The sequence below is a fragment of the Fukomys damarensis genome, unplaced genomic scaffold (genome assembly GCF_012274545.1).
Source record: "Fukomys damarensis isolate Sample0158 unplaced genomic scaffold, DMR_v1.0_HiC HiC_scaffold_39, whole genome shotgun sequence".
NCBI classification, from domain to species: Eukaryota; Metazoa; Chordata; class Mammalia; order Rodentia; family Bathyergidae; genus Fukomys; species Fukomys damarensis.
The window spans coordinates 11455345-11476012 of NW_022900951.1; positions in this window are offsets into that span (position 1 = coordinate 11455345).

Genomic DNA, 20668 nt, shown 5'->3' on the forward strand with positions numbered 1-20668 from the left:
GAGGAGGGGAGAAAACCCAATTGAGTAGTTTAGTTTTTATTACTGTATGAGAGAAAGTGCTGCAATTTCAATCTATCCTGTCAAAATGTTTTAGCATTAAACTTTAAAACAATCCTTTTTTAATTCAGTCTCAGAGCACTGACCACTTTCAGTTTGAAACTTACATTATCTTTCAGAAAGGGAAGCTGGAGGTTGCGTTGACACAAAGGAAATGCCATTTGTGAAATCTCTGCATTAGCTGGGCTCTTCTGGGAAGTGACTTATGCTCAGGTTTCAGAGGCGAGTGTCTCTCTTTGCAGGGAAGAGCACATTTATGTCACATCATAAAGTCCCTTAACAGTAAGTGGCTAAGCACACCTTCAAGTAATATTTTTTAAAGATTCACCACAGAAGATACAATAAACATAATATTATTTTAGGGTCTTATAAAGACAAAGATAGCAAATTAATCCAGCCTCATGTATAAAACAATAGAAATCTGTTTGAAATGTTTTATATATTGATGAAGTTTTATGCTTAGGAATTTATTACTTTGAACCTCATTTATATGTAGAATCTGAAATACTTGATCTCATGAAAACAGAGAATAGAATAGAGGCTACCAGAGGTTGGGGGTTGGGGAGGGATGGGTGAAAGGAAGATGTTGATCAAAGGACAACTTTTCATTTAGACTAGAAGGATAACTTTTAGTGACCTAGTCCATTGCATAGTGATCATGATTCTTCTAATAATATTAATCATATAGCATTGCGTATTTCAAAATTACTAAAGTAGAGTTTTTAGCATTGTCACTACATAAAAATAGATTATTGATGCTTTGGATATGCTAATCAGCTTGATTGACTCTATAATGTATACATAGATCAAAACATTGCTTTGTACCTCGTTAATATGCACACATAAATATACACCATTATTCTTTCTCATTTTAAAACAATGAATTATAAGTTTTTAAATAATTCTATTTTTAATAAAAGAATTCTATTAATACTTTATAACATACCATTTGAAGTTTATTGTTCCTATGTGTATATATATTATATATATTTTATATATTATATTATTATTGTTTTATTATGTATTGTCACACTACATATCATATATCATATACTATATATCATAAATATTGCACATTATATGCTATAAGATTTATAATATATTGTATATAATATATTATTGCCTATATTATATATCAAATAGTTTATGGTCATACATTATATTATTATATGTGGATATATTACATATTATGTATTATTTATATTATATACCATAGATATTATAATGTGTTATATATCATAATATATTATATACATTATAATTATATGTTTTTATGGTCATACATTATATTATTATATGTGGATATATTACATATTATGTATTATTTATATTATATACCATAGATATTATAATGTGTTATATATCATAATATATTATATACATTATATTATTATATGTTATTGTGTTATATATTAATATATTATATAATATATTATTACATATTTTATTATTATATATCATATATATAAGTGTATAAGGTAACAATGGTACCATAATTGCTGCTTTCTTGACTATTTTTTAGACATTTTTAATAGCATATGTTTGTGACACATAGTAATTACACTCATCTTGTAGGATTGGTACATATGCACATCGCATCTTGCTTATTTTTACTTCTCTTTCCCTCCACACCACACTTCCTCCTTCACAGGTCCACTTCCCACCTCCAGAGTCTACCTCCCTGTTTCTTGACATGACTTTTTTATTTTGCTTTTTCAATTATTTATACTTTGGGTCTTTCATATAACAGAAACCATGTAATGTTTAACCTCCATGTCTTATTTGTTTCATTTTGCATTATAGTCTCAAGATTCATCTGTTTTCCTACAAATGTGAGATAACAGAGAGATAGATATCACATTTTTATGCATTCATCTGTTGATGGATGTATAGGTTGCTTCCGCTATTTAGCTCTTGTGAGTTGTACCTCTGTAAACATGGGTATGCATGAATCACTGTCATATGATGCCATTAGTTCTCCTAGGAAGATATTATCCACAAGAAATATAGCTGGGTCAAATGGGATGTCTTTGTTCATTTTTTAAACAATATTCATACTAATTTCCACAGTGGCTGTACTAGTTTACATTTCTACCAATAATATAGAAGTGTTTATTTTCCTCCCACAACTTTGCCAACACTTGCTTTTTGAATCTTTCATTAATAGCCATCCTTACTGGAATAAAGTTAATCTCAGTGTTTTTTTTTTCATTTGTATTTCTCTAATAGCCAAAGATGCTGAACATTTTTTTGACATACTTGTTGGACATTTCTACTTCTTCTTTAAGAAGAGTCTATTCATTCAGTTCAATTGCCCATTTTCAATTAGGTATTTTGGGGAGTCCAGCTTTCTTGAGTATTTTATATAGTCTCAATTTGAGTCCTGTGAATAGTAAGTGGCAATTTTTTGTTGTTGTTGATACCAGGGATCATACTCGAGACCTTGTACTTCTGAGGCAGGTGGCAGCGCCACTGAGCTAGATCCCTGACCCATGTAACTGGCAAATTTTGTTTCCCTTATTCTGTAGGTTGTCCCTTCACTCTCTTGCTTGTTTACTTTGCTAGGCAGAAGATTTTTAATTTGATATAATCTCATTTGTTGATTTTGGTATCATTTGTTGTACAATTGGATTCTGCTCAGGAAGTCCTATGCCTATGTCAAGAGTTTTACCAATTTTTTTTAGTACATTTAGTGCTTTTATTTTTATAGCCAGATATTTAATCCATTTTGGTTTGATTTTAGTACAAGATGAGGTATGTAGATTAAGATTCATTCTTCTGAAACTGAATAACCAGCTTTCCCAGAACCATTTACTAAAAAGGATATCTTTTCTCTATTGTATATTGTTGACTTCTTTGTCAATAAAAGGATGGCTGAAGGTGCCTGGGATTGTTTGTTCATCTTTTATTCCACTGGTCAACTTGTCTGTTTTGTGCCAGTTACCATGCTCTTTTTAACCACTGTAGCTTTGTAGTATAAATTGAAGTTTATGACTGTGATGCCTCTTGCCTTGCTCCTGTTGCCCAAGATTGCTTTGCTATTCTGGGTCTCTTCTGGTTTCATATAAATTAGAATCTTTTTTTCTAGTTGTATGAAAATAGCTGACAGCATTTTGATTGAAATTGCATTAAATCTACTTATTGTTTTTTGTAAGATGGCACTTTGACAAAAACGGTATGTGTAGACATGATGGAGAATTTTATTAGAACAGGGCTTCTCAAAGGGAAGTTCCTGATCAACCACAGCAGCAGCAGCAGCAGCCGCAGCTGGAACATGTGAGAAATACTGATTCTTGGCCACACCCAGACCTGCAGAATCAGGAACTCAGGGGTGGGGCCCAGCAACCCTGTGTTTTAACAAGTCCTCTATGGTATGATGATACTTAAGTTTGAGAACTGCTGGTTTAGTGATTTCTAACCACATTTTATTTTAGGTTTGTTCTACCTTTTGGTCATCATTTTAAAGATCTGAGTTCATCATACTTCCTAGTTCATATCACGTGATCATCTGTTATGTGTTTTCATCTTATTTTTTATCACCTTTAATCCCATTTAATTTTTTCATCAAGTTTATGATAAAAATGCATTCACATTCTCTTTTTTATGGACTAGAAAAACCAAGGCTGAGGAATGATCATTTCTAAAATGAGGTTTTCTTATTCCTGAATCTTGGGTGTATCACCCCTGCCTTGCCTTCAAAAATGACCAGTGATGTACTGGGTGTGTGGCACAGTTGTAGAGCATGTGCTTAGCAAGTTCAAGGCCATGCATTCAATCCCCAGCACTAAAACAAAACAATAACAAAAAATAGTTAAAATACAAATACCCTGAGTCAGAGCAAATCCTCAAACTGTCAGCAGCAGCTGATATTTCTCAACTTAGCTGTATCACCTGTGAGGTTATGAAGCTGAAAAGCAAGAAAAGGAAAGGCTTCTCCCTTAGGCCTGGCAAATGGCAGGGGCCCAATCCCATCCTAGGCAAGGCACTTGTGGGAGCAAGCATGATGGGGGTGCCTTGGGAACAGGAGGTGGAGGTGGGTCAGATCAGACCCAACTTTACGGCAGACAGAGGCAGCTGCTGTTCGGGACAGCCTCGGGCCTTTGGGCTCCCATCCCCAGGCAAAACAATGCTCTGTGTTCTTTGAAGCAAGCCTGATCTCTCCAGGGAAAGTCCTTTCAGAACACACCTGCCGAGATTTGTGGCATGTTCTGGGAAAATGGTCTCTGCTAGGCAGGGGTGTTATGAGCAGGGCATAAGAGCTGTTTTAGCAGCTGTAGTATTGTATGTGAAAAACGTATATATAGAAATGTCTGAGTAGTACTATGCAGGGGCAGTGATGCACTTATTAAATGAATCTTGGGAATGTGCTATTATGTTTCAACCTCCACCTTTGCATTAAAAAAGATTGTAATTATAGCATTCTTTTATGTTTATTTGTCAGGCTTAAATCCATGCATGGCATTTTGGTAAAAAGCAGTATTACTCAAGTTGGAGTTTTTATATGTCTGAGGTTCTAATATTGGACCACAAGGGACATTATGTCTTTGAAAAAAATTATTAAATTCGCCTTACTTTTGCTGATAATTTGGAATTAATTTTGACACAATATGGATTATCAAAATAGTCACCTTTAAACTTGTTAAGCTTTATTAGTTGTCATTGTTTTAGTAATTGTCACAGTCCTTTGAAACAAATTCTGTTTCCATTTTAAAAATAAGTATAGTTTGCATAAAGAGGTGAACTAACCTGCTTTGAGTTAGTGAAAGGAAGAAGCAGCAGTAATGACCTAAATCGTGCCACTGTGTTAATGTCAACTTCAATTGTCCTAGACTAATGAGCCAAAACAGAGGCAGACTTAATAATGTAAATCATCAATTACACCCGAATAAAGGCCAATTACATCCCAGTGGGCAGTATGAACAGATGCCACAGTAGTTCAAAGAAAGATGTGTGCTTGGAAAGTTTAATGAATCCTAAGTGAAAAGATTTTTCACAAAATAAATGTAAGCAAACTGGGTGTTCAATGTCTTTGATTGCTGGAGAAATCGGATAATAACTACTTGGAAGAAAAGAAGAACTATGTCTACATTGGTTTGCTTTTGTGTGGCACTGTTTGGAGCCATTGTGCTAGCTGCCTCTCTGTCAGGATAAAACCTTGTTACTTGGTACATCTAAGTGATAGCCACAGACTGTTGTCTTATTGTTTACATTTCAGTATGTAGCTAATGTGCATTAATTATTGTTTCTGATTAATGGCTCATGTCTAGCTGTTATGGAAAAGTGGTTATGAAGACATTGTACCCTAGATATTAAGTTATTCTACCTCGTAAAGAAATGGTTAGTTTGGGGCTATGGTAAGATGAGCACCCTGTGAAAAAAAAACAGTGTTGTTACTTAGATGAGCACCCTGTGAAAAAAAAACAGTGTTGTTACTTAGCAACTGAGCTATGTGGGGATCAGCCCTCAGAGTGTATGTCTGTGACCCTTAAACATTTTTTTCAAGCTGGCATTATCCATCTGCTAGTTTTCTCATTAATAAGAAACTTTGACTCTTGCTCAGATTAATTTGTTTAATTTTGTTTCACCAGTCTTCACCAATCACATGGAAGGAAAGGAACGCCCAACTCAAAAGACCTGGCAGCATGGAAGTTCACACCTTACTGATGTTTCAAGAGACTATTTCAGCAGAAAAGAAAAATAATCCATCTACCAATCAAACTTGTTTTTATATTTTATTTATTTGTTTATTTATTTTGGTGTAAATTTTTCTTGGTTCTTTCAGTTCATATATCGACTGATTTTATTAATTCAATAAGTTTCTGTCCTCAGAGTGTACTGTGTAGAGGGAAAAGTCTAAGCAATAACACAAGAGAAAGAAATGTGTTGTGTAGAAAAAAATAGAGGGTAATTGGGCAAAGGGCAGTATTTTGTGTAAGGTAAGGAGGGAGCTGCCTTGGAAGAAATGATATTTGAACAAATATTTGAATGTAGAGGAATAAAAGTAGGAAACCATGTGAGAGCTGAGGGTGGAGCTTGATGGAACAGTGATTGCTTATGCGAGGCTCTCAGTTCCGCTCCCAGGACCAAACACACACACACACACACACACACACACACACACTCACACACACACACACACACACACACACACACAATTGCATTTCAACTGAAAATTACACCTTGTTTAAATCAGCTATTCTCATATTCTCATATGGTGACAACCCCCCCCCAGGTGACATTTGGTAATGCATAGAGATATTTTGGTTGTTGTGGCTTCAGGGGGCTGCCATTGACATCTCATGGGTAGGGGTCGGGATGCTGCTCCGCACCCGACAGTGCTCAGGACAGGCCCTTCCCCCAAGAATGACTTAGCTCACAATATCGATAGTATGGAAGTTGAGAAATCTTAGTTTAAAGCATATCTTTCTGAGTTATTTGATTACAAATTTATAGGGCTCTGGGTCTTTCATTACTTTTGAGTAGTTATATAATTCTGTAAGTTGGAGATAAGTGATAGGAAGGTAAGAAGAGAAAAGAAAAAAATAAGAGAAAAGGAAAAACATGGAAAAAAGTCTTTATAAACAGAGAAGAGAGGAGGGGTGAAGGGAGGGCAGGGGATGGGGACAAAATGAGAACCAAGACCTGTCATGTAAAGGTGCAAGAACCCAATGATGAATGTAACTGTACTGTATACCTAAAATGTACCGATAAAGGATATGTAATGAAGTCTTTCCCTTGGAGGTTCAGTTGATTTCCTTTCTCCACTGCGGAAGAAACTTTTTTTCCTGAATTTACCCATTTGTTTCAACATCCCTGATCTATTCATGTGTCTGTTCTTTGGATTTACCTTTGAATTACTTGTAACATTGTACTGATTCCTTCACTGTAAATGATGTAAAACCCTTAATTCATGTTATTACTACATCTGTGTAAGAATCACAGCTGAGTGTAATTGCTCATGCCTGTAATCCTACCTACTCCAGAGACTGATGCAGGAGGATTTCAAGTTCTAGACCAGCCTGGGTAACTTAGCTAGACCCTGTCTCAAAATAAAAAAATACAAATAAAAACAAAAAGAGCTGGGGATGTGAGGGTTGTAGCTTGGTACTCCCTGGGTTCAATTCCCAGTAACAAGATAGGGAGAGAGAAATTTTTTGTGGGAAGAGAAAGAGAGAGGGAGATGGAGAGGGAGAGGGGGAAATTTTCTTAATAAGTTGTTTTTTAATATAAGAAATTACAAAAACAGGGCCAGGGATATAGCTTAGTGGTGCTGATGCCTGCCTAGCAAGAACAAGAAAGAAAGTACAATATGTGAATATATGAATATAACCCAATCCTTTGCATAGCTATGTAATATGGCATTTAGCATATGTACCATATTTATTTTCTCATTCTACTTATAATGCATTTGTAGTAATAGAAATTTCCATTTACTAAAGTTAGTTCTATTACCATTGTTTTTCTGTGGACAACTTAAAGTTCCTCAGTTTTCTAGAGGATGATTAATCCAAAACATCTTATCATGGTCTCTCTGTAGTCTTTCAAATTCAACTATTTCAATGAACTCATCATGCAATCTTACCATAGAATCGAATGTGGTAAAACTTCACATTTTAGGGGTTTCATGGAGAATCTCCAGCAACACAACTCTGCCAGGGTCTCTGGGCTGGGATCTTTCCATTGCCTCTCCAGATTCACCCTGTACCTCTCTCTGCTCTCTGCTGTGTTCCTCCCAATATAACCACTGAGGAACTCTGTTAAAAACTCCTGGAGCCACATTGACAGGCAGAGTTTTTCATAGTTGGCTTTCTCTACGTGACTCTCTTCAGTTTTCCACACTCTCAATCTTTCTCTCCCCTTTCTCATAGTCCTAATAATGGCAATAGTTATTCTGCACCCAGTCATGTGCTGTGTTTATTACTTTTGGTCTGATCTGTTCACAGTTTTACAATTGATCTCTTTGTAAGTAAACTTTTCTCAAATGATCCTAAATTGAAAGCTCAGCTTCCTATCTGCTCTTTGATTCAATCCTCTTCCTTCCTGCACTCCCCCAGCCATGGGAAGCAGTAAGCGAATCAGGCTTTACATAAAAATAATCAGTTTAGGAATGTTGTTTGAGGGATACTGGAAAATATTTTGCTGTCTGGCCCAAAAGATATTTGATCTTTGACTCCTGAATCAGATAAGATCTTCTGATTGCAAGTGACAGAAAAAGCAATTCAAACTGGCTTGGAACCAAAGAGAGATTAGACTGTCACGAAGAAATGAAAAATGAAAGGAATCAGCGTGGCTTCAGGCTTTGCTAACTGGTAAGTCCGGGCTCACCATGTGTCACCAGGAGCTGTTATTTCTAGAACTCTTTGATATGTTCTTTTTTGGGGCTCCATGTTCAGGCTCCCACTGGGAGCCAAAAATGGAAGCTTTGGACCCACATCTTCCTGATTTAAGATCAACAAGAAACAGAACAAAAGAGAGCCATGTCCAAAACCTTAAGCAGAAGTCTTAGTCCTTATTCTCATTGGTTCAACTTGGTCACCTGTTTATCTCTGAAGTAAGTATATGGGCAAGTACATGGAAGAACAGTGAAAACTAACATAACTGAACACTTAAAGCATTCTGGGTATGATTCTAAGCACTCTGCCCATGTGATAGGAATTCTTATTTTATTTCAGAGATAAAAAGTGGTAAAGCAGAGTCAAACCTGGGTAGTCTTGCTCCAGCCCCAAGTATAAATCGCTGTACTCTTTGTGCTATGTCTGGCTTAGTCCTGAGTCTCATATCCACTCCCGAAGCTACCATGAAGTCAGCTTCACTTACACCTCAATGGATTTGGAGTAGCACAGTTGTATGCTCTTACTGGTTGACATCTTGCTTTCTGTCCTGACAATGAAAAAGCAAGCTCTCTAGTCCAAGACAGAGACTGAAAGATGGACTTCCCCCTGAATTCTGGGAGTCTTCATCAGGAGCAACTTTTTCTGCCAGAATCAGCCCTGTATGCTGAGAGTCAGAGCTACAGAGAGGGTAACAACTGTTGGGCAAGCCAAAGATCATTAGAGACTTACAGGTCAAACCTCAATATGAAAGTCAGTAGCAGCAAACAAAATAGAGACCGCAGAATCTCCATCATTCAATGAACTGGCTCATGTAAGCCAGCCACAAATGCCAAGTCTGAAGATCTGCATTTTCAAACTTGAATTCTTCCCTATTTGGAATGGGCAACACTGCAAGTAGAAATCATGCCATGACTGCTTAATTAAAAGAAGAATGGATTTTGTTTTAACAAATACAAGAAAGGCTGAAGACAAATATTGAACTTCAAGATAGGAGAGATTAGTAATATGGGCGCATGGTTGCTAAGGAAACATTTTCTTAATTGGAAAAAGATGAGCTTTTTTATATGCACACAGGAATCAGCTTCTGACAACACCTCCAATTTCTTTCTAACAATCTTTTTTACATAGAGTGCCAAAAATATTCTGTATTTTGGAGATGAAAAGATTAAGCAATAATGTTCCAAACTTTTGATAAGGGAAAGTTTTGAATTGTGCTACCCACAGACAGTAGTGATGCACACTCATAGGAGATCTACTCTCTGTTCAGACTCTAGGAGAAAAAATGTTCTTCCCCTCCAAAGAAGCTCTAAAATCTTTCCGCTTTGTATTGTGTGCATAAAGACCCTTAGCCACCAGAGCCAAGAACACAAGTATGTGTATGATTTTGACCAAGTGCACAGCTTACAAATATAGAGGTATAATTAGGCAACTATTCAGGGGGCCATAAAGAAGGCATTTAAGCATGTCCAGTGTTTAGATGCACAGAAAAGAATTCAGACTAGTTTTTACCTGTTTTGAACTTTATGAAAAATGAGACCTAGCATAGTTGTTGAGACAAAGCAAAACACTGGCTTTAAATCCATAGTACGTGCTTCAAAGCAACAATTTCTATAGCTAGTTGTGCTTAGATTTATCATGGGAGCTTGAAGAAATGCCAAAGGCTAGATTCCAGTGAAAATCAAATAGAGAAATATCTCTGGGAATAGGGGTGCAGATATCTCTATTTTTATACATTCCCCTGGTGATCCTAACATACAACCAGCATGAAAACCTCTATTTTAGTTTGTGGTAGGCATACTTAGTAAATTGCATAGCATTCTCAATAAGAGTTTCATCCACAACAAGCGTCATGTACAACCAAACTAGTTAGCATGTTCATTAAGTTCAGCAATCCCTACAGGTATCGATGCTTAGGGTATGTAGATTAAATATAACCTTCTGACTTTCAGTGGCTTGATTTAAATGCCTAATGTGTGGAAAATGGTGCATATAACTTCCTCTGCCCCTTAGAGAATCCTGCCTTAATGAGGTTCATTTTGGTATTTGAGTGTTACTTGTTTCTTTATTTCCTTTTTTTATTATTTTTTGCAATACTGGGGACTAAACCCAGAGCCCTCCACTGAGCTATATCCCTGGCCCTTTGTTTGTTTTTTCTGTTGTTGTTGTTGTTGTTGTTTTACTTTGAGACAGGTTTTCACAAAGTTGTCCGCCCAGGCAGAACTTTAACTTGAGAGATCCTCCCACCTCAGTATTCCAAGAGCTGTACTATAAGCATTTGTCACCATACCTGGCTTATTAGTTTCTTAACAGGGACCAATGCTTTAAAGGATAGAACGTCAAGTAATTGAAGGATTCACAAAAACATCTATATATAGAAAAAGAATGTATCTTATAAGGACGTAAAAGGGAAAATTTTTTTTTACTGGGGATCAAACTCAGGACCTTGGGCTTATGAGGCAGGTGGCAACAACACCAAGATAAATGCCTGGCTCTACTCGCAAAGGAGAAAAATTTGCACCTTGCCGTAGGAAAATATCTTTTTGTGATAAAAACTTTTAATGGAAAACTTTTGTCTCCATTCCTCTGGAAGACAAAATGTGAGCACTGCACTGTGTTTGTCTTCTGGAAACTTTGGAAGGACCAAAGCTGAGGGCTGGGGATTTGGCTCGGTGGTTCTACCAACTGCTTCACAAGCACAAGGGCCCAGGTTCAATCCCCAATACAAAAAATAATAATAATAAAGGAAGGACCAAACCTGAGAATTTTGATATTCTTAAATAAGAGATAAAGAACAAAGTAAAGAGTTTGAATGGAGTAATAACTATCAATGGAAGAGTGATCAAGAAGCTTTTTAACTCATATCCACTTGTATTTACATCTTTTTAAATTTTTCTTCCTTTTTAGCTGTTTTTTAAGTACAAGATACTATGGTTTGTTGTGAATGTATGTAGAGCTCCTTGACTTATGTTAAGGTTATATTTGAACAAGTGAAGAGATGAAAACATGTCAAAATGTATTGAACACACCAAACCTAGCAGCCATCTTAGTTTAGCAATACAGTGCAGTGCGGAGTGGTGGTTGTATCTCCTTGTGATTGCATGGCTGACTGGGAACTCACCTGTCACTGCCCAGAATCACAAGAGAGCATCATAGCACACACCATCCGTGCAGGAAAAGATTGCAATTTGAACTACCATTTCTACTGAATAAATATTACTTTTGCACTTTGTAAAGTGAAAATTATTGTTAAGTCAAATCATTAAGTCAGGGACCCTCTGGACTTATTTTCTTTTAAAGAGTTACATTAGTATGGAAAAGTTTAAAAAATCGATCATGTACTGGCTAGCTCTATTGATGTCATGGGAAACAAATGCCTCCGTTATAGTTTAAGGAGCTAGACATGTTACACTGTTATGGCTTGTGTCTAGATGCCCTCTCCCGCAAGCCTAATGCAGTCATGGGTGAGGTTTTTTGGAGGTGGCTGGATCTAGGGTGTCTGCTGGGATCAAGTACATGATAGTGGGACTGATTCATGATGCAATGCCAGGATTAAGGGTGTGAGTGCCACCTGACCCAAGCGTGGGTTGCTTGGATAAAACATGATAGACAAAAAGAGCTGTGGTCCTGGCTTGTTGCTTGTCTCTAGCTCACTTGCTTGCTGCCTTCTACCTGCCCTGCTTTGCCATGGGCTGTTTCTCCTCTGTGATGCCCCTGTGTCATGTCACCCTGCCTTGGAGCAGCCAACTATGAACTGTGAACTACAAACCCTCTACAAACTGTAAGCTGAATAAATCTTACCTTCTTTAACTCTGGGTATCAGGTATTTTGTCTAAGCATCGAGAAAAGTAACTAAGACACATACAATGGGGAGAGTATACAGTGAGGGATGAGGGATATCACCAGTCCTTCATTCAGTTCAGTGTCACACTGGTGCCAACAAGAAGGCCAAGTTGTAGAGACTTTAGACAGATAATTTCTAAGTGGACTGTGAATGTGTGGAAGGTATAGCTAAGGATAATTTGAGGAAGGTCACTTCACAGAAGACTGCCTTTGCTTTTGAAACCAATTTCAAGTTCAGGGGGTTCTCCTGAATGCCCTCAATTTCAATAATTCACCAACATCCAGATTCGGTTATGCTTTATTATAGGGAAAAGATACAGATTAAAATGAACCAAGGGAGAAAGTACATAAGGAGGATCAAGAAAAGTACCAAATGCAGTTTCCATTGTCCTCAATGTGGGGAGTAATGAAAGAGCATTACTTTCTCTACACTAATGTGTGATCATATGTATAGAGCAGTGGTAGTGAATCTACGGCACGTCTGCCACAGTGGGCAGGCAGAGCCCTCTCTGCTGGGAAGCGAGTCAAGTGTATGAGTTGTTATTGTTATTGTTGTTGTTTTTTTTTTTTCTAAATTCAACCTCAGTATTCAGGCTTAATTGCAGTTTTGGCACTTTGCAGTAAATGAGTGGGTTTGGGGATTACAGTTTGGGCTCTTGGTCTCTAAACGGTTCATCATCACTAGTATAGAGCTTTACCAACCAGAAAAGCTCACCTGAACTTCTGGGCAGAGTTTTTAATGAGACTCGATCATGTAGCACCCACATGGCTGACATTATTTTTCTTCAGTCCTTCCAGAGGTAGAACTGATACTACATAGCCCAAAGCCTCCAGCAGAAATAATATAAGGAGGCAGAACTGCATGGAGCTACCCTACAGCTTTTACCCCAGCACCAAGAGCTCAGTAATAGGCTGGTAAGAGCAATACGCCGGAACTGCATGGAGATGATCCACAGCTTTCGCCCCAGCGCCCCCCCCACCCCAGCAGTAGACAGTAAGAGGCAGAAATGCATGGGACTGGCCTACAGCTTTCCCCCCAGCCCTCAGACCTGTAAGAGGCAGAACTACATGGAGCTGGCTTACATCTTTCGCCCCAGGACCCAACCTTTACAGCAGACCCCTTAGAGGTGGAACTATTTGGAGCTAGTCTACAGCTTTTGCCCCAGACCCCCGACTTCGGCAGTAGACCAGTAGGGGGAAATGTGTGGAGTTGGCCTAGAGCTTTCCCCCAAGGCCCCACACCTCAATAGTAGACCTGTAAGAGGCTGAACTGTGTGGAGCTGGCCTATATCTTTCCTACCAGCACACCAACCTCGGCAGTAGACTGGGAAAAGAGGAACTGCATGGAGTGGGCCTATAGCTTTTACCCCAGCCCCTACCACCTCAACCTCAGCAGAAGAATGGTAAGAGGCAGAACTGCATGGAGCCCCAGGCCCCTGACCTCGGTAATAGACCTGTAAGAGACAGAACTGTGTGGAGCTGGCCTATAGCTTTTGCCCCAGCCCCCAGATGTCAGCAGTAGATAGTTAAGAGACATAACTGCATGGACCTAACCTACAGCTTTTCACCCCTGCTGACCTCAGCAGCAGACTGTAAAATGTGGAACTGTATGGAGCTGGCCTACAGCTTTCACCCTGAATGTGGCAGTACACCAGAAAGAGGCAGATTCTGTGGACCTAGCCTACAGCTTTAGCCCCAGCCACCGAACCTCAGCAGTAGACCAGCAAGTGTTGAAAGTGCGTGGAGCTGACCTATCACTTTTTCCCCAGACTGCAGACCTCAGTAGTAGACCAGTAAGAGGCAGAACTGCATGGACTTGGCCTACAGTGTTTGAACTATGCCTCTGACCTTGGCCATAGACCAGTAAGAGGCAGAACTGTGTGAGCTTACCTACAGGATTAGCCCCAGCCCCCTGACCTCTATAGTAGACCTATAAGGATCAGAACTGCATGGAGTGGGCCTACAGCTTTTGCCTCAGCCCCTCAACCTTGGCAGTAGACAGCTAAGTGGTGGAGCCACCAGGTGCCTGCAGCCACCCCTACCCATTCCTGTCCGCCTGGCTCTGCTGTTACCTGAATTCACAGGAGGATGCGTAGGGTGTAATAAAGGTTATTGTCCTGGGTTCTATCCTTGATTTTGTTTTAATTCACAGAGTTAAATGTGATAGATTAATAACTGCCACAAATTGTCATTTTCTATGCTTTGCTTGATGATTTTCTGTTGCTCATTGTATCACTTGGGCTAAGATGTTCTGATTGATCTAATCAGTTTTCCTTCCTGGTACGATGAAAAACAGATTGCCTCAGAGCCAACAGAGACTCAAAATCTAAAGACAAGCTATAATAGGAAGATAGAAATATTAACCCAGGTATCAAATGACAGACATGACTAACAACAAAAACAAAACTGAGAAGACATTTAAACAAGGCTCAAGCACAGACACAGACTTCCCTCTTACCAAAATCAAATTCTGGAGGAAATGAGGTGGAAAATTCTGATAAATAACCACCTGGACTCCCTGAGCTGATAGTACAGGAAGGAACAAAAAAAATCAATGAGGCTCTAGAATAATTTAAAACAGAAATAATTCCTGAGATAACTACAGAAATGGTGAGCAGAATGATTAGAGCCTTGGAACAGAAACAGATTAAAAAATACATGTGCTCAGGACCATGATAGAAACCATGAATGCCCAACATAGGAAAGAAATGTAAACTATGAATGCCCAACACAGGAAAAAAGTGGAGTCCATGAAACATTAAAAAAGATATCCAGAAGATTGAAAACTCTATTGAAATTATATATAACAGACTGAATTACTCTGAAAACAGGATATAAGATATAGGAGATATGATGGAGATCAGTGACCATGAAAAGAAGGATTCCTTAAAACATAGTAAGGGAACATAAGAAATCAATATAACAGCTCCTAGATGATGCAAAGAATAATAATATAAGACTTATAGGAGTCCATGCAAAAGCAGGGGAAAGTACAAATGACATTACCAAAACTGTTCACAGAATTAATGATAGAAAACTTCCCAAAAAGAGCAAAAGAATTTGACATACAGAGAAGTGAGGCATATAGGACTCAAACTAGCCATGATAAAAAAAATCTACACATAAACATATAATAATCAAGATCCCAGAGTCCCAGCAGCAGAACAAAACATTACAAGCAGTTAGAGAAAAGAAACAAATCACATGCAAAGGAAAACCCATCAGAATCCCAGCAGACTTTTCAACATAAACCCTCCAGTCAAAGAGAGCCTGGACTGAGGTATTTCAAGCCCTAAAAGAAAACAACCTCCAACCTAGACTGATGTATCCTGCAAAACTATCTTTCAAAATTGTTGGGGAAATAAGATACTTCCATGATAAAGAACACCAGAGAAAATTCATGAATACCAAACCAGCACTCCAAACAATTCTACATAATATCCTAGAAAATGACAAGGAAAATCACAACTCCATGAGGCCAAACAGAGCAAATCAAGCAGGTAAGGTAAGAAACTAAAGGGGGGGGGTAAAAAAGAGCCAACAGTAGGATAACACATGGGGATGAGTCAATATGTATAAGTTATAACCATCAAAGTTAATGGCCTCAATTCACCAATCAAAAGAAATAGACTGGCAGAATGGATTAAGAAGCAAAATACAACAATATTCTGTATACAAGAAATGCATCTAGTTAAAAAAGACTGAAAGTGAAAGGATGGAAAACAGTTCTCAATGTGACAGGAACCTGCAAAAGGGGTCACTAGTGAATTTCAAACCAAAACTATGTAAGGGAGACAAAGAAGGTCACTAAATCCTTGAAAAGGGAATAATCCAAAATAATCATGAATATATATGCACCAAATACTAATGCTCCCAACTACACAAAACAAATATTAAGGGACATGAAAAACCAAATAAACACCAATACAATTATAGTAGAGGACCTCAATAATCCACTGTCACAGGTCATCTAGACAAAAACATCAATAATAAAATACTAGAAATGAACCAAGCTTTTGAACAAAAGGACTTAGACATCCACAGAGTGTTCCAACACACAAAATAAAAAATATACATTCTTTTTGGCTGCACATGGGTCATTCTCCAAAATAGACTACATACTAGCTCATAGGACATGTTTAAGTAAATGCAAAGGAGTTGAAGTTTTCCCATATGTATTATCAGACCATGGGGCAATTAAACTGGAGATCAATAGCAAAAGAAACCACAAGAACTTCACAAACACATGGCAATTGAATAACACTCTCCTAAACAAGCAGTGGGTCACAGAGGAAATTAAAGAAGAAATTAGACAGTTTTTACAAATAAATGATGATGCCAATACAACATACAGGAATCTATGGGACACAATGAAAGTAGTTCTATAAGGGAAATTCATAGTAGTCAATGAACACACTAGGAAAACAGAGCGAGCTCAAATAAATAACTTTATGCTGAGTCCTAAGCTTCTAGAAATAGAACAGAAAAACAAACCTAAAGCTCATACAAAGGAAGAAATTATAAAAATCGAAGCAGAAATCAATGGAGACTAAGAGAACAATACAAAAAGATCAATGAATCAAAGAGTTGGTTTTTTGAAAGAATAAATACAATTGATAAATCCTTAGTCAATCTTGTCAAAAAAAAAAAAAGGAAATAAAAGGCTCAAATCCATGCAATTGGGAATGAAAAAGGTGAAGTCGCAACAGAGGCAGCAGAAGTCCAGAGGATCATCAGTACCTACTTTGAGTACCTGTACTCTAATAAAAAGGAAGACACACAAGAAATAGATTTCTAGATACATATGAATTACCAAAGTTTAACAAAGAAGATCAAAATTTCTAAACATTCCAATTACAATCTATGAAATTGAAAATGTAATTAAAATTTTACCAACAAAGAAAAACCTAGGTCCTGTAGGATTCATTGCTAAATTCTACAAGACCTTTAGAGAAGAACTACTGCCACTCCTCTTTAAACTGTTCAATGAAATAGAAAGGGAAGCAATACTTCCAAATTCATTCAAGTGTTACTTTGATTCCAAAACAAGGGAAAGACCAAACCAAAAAAGAACTACAGGCCAATATCCCTAATGAACGTAGTTGCAAAATTTCTCAAGAAGACACTGGCAAACAGAATATAGAGGGTCATCAATAAGATCATACACCATGACCAAGTTGGATTCATCCCAGGGATGCAAAAATGCTTCAACATATGTAAATTAATAAATGTGATACACTATATTAACAGAATCAAGGGTAAAAGCCATATGATCATCTCCATAGATGCAGGAAAAGCATTCAACAAAATGCAGCACCCATTCATAATGAAAACTCTGAAGAAAATTAGAATAGATGGTCTTTATCTTAACTTGATAAAGGCTATTTATGAAAAGCCAACAGCCAATATCATACTAAATGGTCAAAAGTAGAAAATCTTCATGCTAAAATCAGGAATAAGACAAGGATGTCCACTATCACTACTCCTGTTCAATATAGTTTTGGAAACATTAGCCACAGCAATTAGACAAGAGACAGAAATTAAAGCAATAAAGATAGGAAAGGAAGAAGTTAAACTGTCATTATTTGCTGATGATTTGAGACTCTGCATAGATGACCCAAAAAAGCTCTTCCAAAAGACTTCTAGACTTAATTGACAGATTTAGTAGAGTAGCTGTATACAAGGTAAACACTCAAAATTCAATAATCTTCTTTTACACAAATAACGGACTCATTGAGAGAGATATTAGGGAAACAATCCCTTTCACAATAGCATCCAAAAAAATGAAGTATCTAGGAATCAATCTAACAACTATAGGAAAAGATCTCTACATTGAGAACTATAGTATTCTGAAAAAAGAGATTGAAGAGAACATAAGAAAATGGAAAGATATCACTTGTTCCTGGGTAGGAAGAACCAATATAGTGAAAATGGCCATACTTCTAAAACTGCTATACAGATTCAATGCAATCCCAATTGAAATTCCAACAGAATATTTCATGGAACTAGAGAAAATAATACAAAAATTCATTTGGAACCAGAAGAGACTTAGAATAGCAAAATCGATGGCAGGGGTATCACAATCTCCAACTTGTAACTATACAGCATGATGCTGGCAAAGAAACAAACCAGAGGATCAGTGTAATACATTCGGAGGTGCAGGAAAAAAAAAACTCTAAATGCACTCAGCTACCTCATCTTTGATAAGGGATCCAACAATCCTCACTGGAGTAAAGAGACCCCCTTAATAAATGGTGTTAGAAAAACTGGATTTTAACTTGCCAAAGATTAAAACTAGACCCCTATCTTGCGCTATGCACTAAACTAAAATCCAAGTGTATTAAAAATCTTAATATTAAAACAGAAACACTAAACTTGTTGGAAGATAAGCTAGGTAAAGCTCTTGAAGATACTGGCATAGGAAAAGATTATATGAACAAATCTTCAGTAGCCCGGGAACTAGCACAAGAATCAACAAAGAGGAATCTCATCTTGTTAAAAAGCTTGTGCACTGCAAGAGAAACCACCAACAGAGCTAAGAGACACCCCACAATGTGGAAAAAAAAATTTTCCCCCCTGTTCCTCAGACAAAGGTCTACTATGTAGAATATATAAAGAACTCAAAAAATTAGGCCCCCCAAAAAAGTTCCCATTTTAAAAATGAGCATCTGTAATGAACAGACATTTCTCAAAGAAGTAAAATTAGCAAATAAATATATGAAAAATGTTCAGCATTACCAGTTGTTCAAGAGATGCAGACGAAAATAACACTAAGATTCCACCTTACCCCAGAAAGAATGGCTGCTATCAAAAAAAAAAAAAAAAAAAAAGGAAATCAACCATAGCAAATGTGTGGGGAGAAAGGAACCCTTCTTCATTGTTGGTGGGAGTGCAGACTGGTGCAACCACTATGGAAATCAATATGGAGATAGCTTAAACAACTAGGATTGGAGGTCCCATTTGACCCAGCTATTATTCTTCCCAAAAGAATCATACCACAGTGATATATGCTTACGCATGTTTATAGCAGCACAGTTTGTAATAGCTAAAACTTGGAAACAGCCCAAGTGCCCATCAACTGGAGACTGGATAAAGAAGATGTGGATTTTTGTTGTTGTTGTTGTTGTTGTTGTTCTGTTTTGTTTTATAAAAAAATGGAATACTGCTCAGCCATAAAGAACAAGAAACTAGAGAGATTTATAGATAAGTGAATGCCCACTGAGGACATACACTTAAGTGAAATTGATAGGACACACATGTGTAAATAGTTTCTCTGGTGTGATAAACTAAAAGTGTAAATAAGGGTCAAAATATATAATTGATATTTTGTAATAGGAAGAAAAGGTCTAAAGGTGTTGGGCAAATGGGAGGGGCAGGGGAAAGGTAAAAAAGGAAGAAAATAATAAGAGAAAAGGAAAAATGGGAACAAAGACAATAGTGAAGGGTGGAGGGGGTGAAGGGATGCTAGGGAAATGTGGAAAAAATAAGAACCAAGATACACCGTGTAAAGGTACAAGATCCCAATGATGAATATAACTATTATATATCCAAAATGTACCAATTAAAAATATATATATAAAAGAAATGATAACATTAGGTTATCTACTGATCAAAGTTTCCTGCTAAACAAATATATTCCTATCAGACACAATATTCCAGCACCTAGAGATCTCTTCCCAGTAGCCTTTGCTACTCTTTTGGGTAAGGTTAATTTTTCCAGACACAGGGCCCCACAATCAAGTTCTTTGAACTACTTTAACCTTTCCACATACAAATTACAAATACTGATGATAACAGTATAAAGCATTCTAATACGTTGAATAATTTTGAGAATTAGAGTTAAGATCTTCATATATGTTTTATTACTCAATCGTTGGTGATATCACTCAATTCTGAGCATCAAGAGTTAAATTTTTGCCTTTGTTCATCAGACTAAAGTTCTTTCTTTTAACCACTGAATTTGTCTTTTAGTTAGTATGCTCTGAATAAAACCATTTATGCCAAAATATTGGTTTAAAAATATATTTGCGAAACTCAACAATCAAATTGGTATAATTAAAATGGCTTCTTACATTCTATTAGGACTTAGATGGAAAGAAGATGGTTGACCACTACTTTGGTCTGGGATAACATAGAAAGCTATTAAGTATTGACATATAATCCTTCTGGGGATGGATGAGGAAAAAATGAAGGCAAGGACATTTTTCTTCTTTCTTAAACTGCTAGTACTGAGTCTTAATCATTACAGAGTCTAAACCTAATCTGTGTTGTGTGGTAAACATAGAGTGTGCATTTGTCTGTCTCTATTTGGGAAATTTCAGTATTGTAATTTGCACCTACAAAACCTCTGTAGGTAGATCGTGAGAATTAACAATGTGTTTTGAAAGAGATTCCAGGTATTACTCATAAAGGTGAGGGATAAGAATAAACTGTTCCCC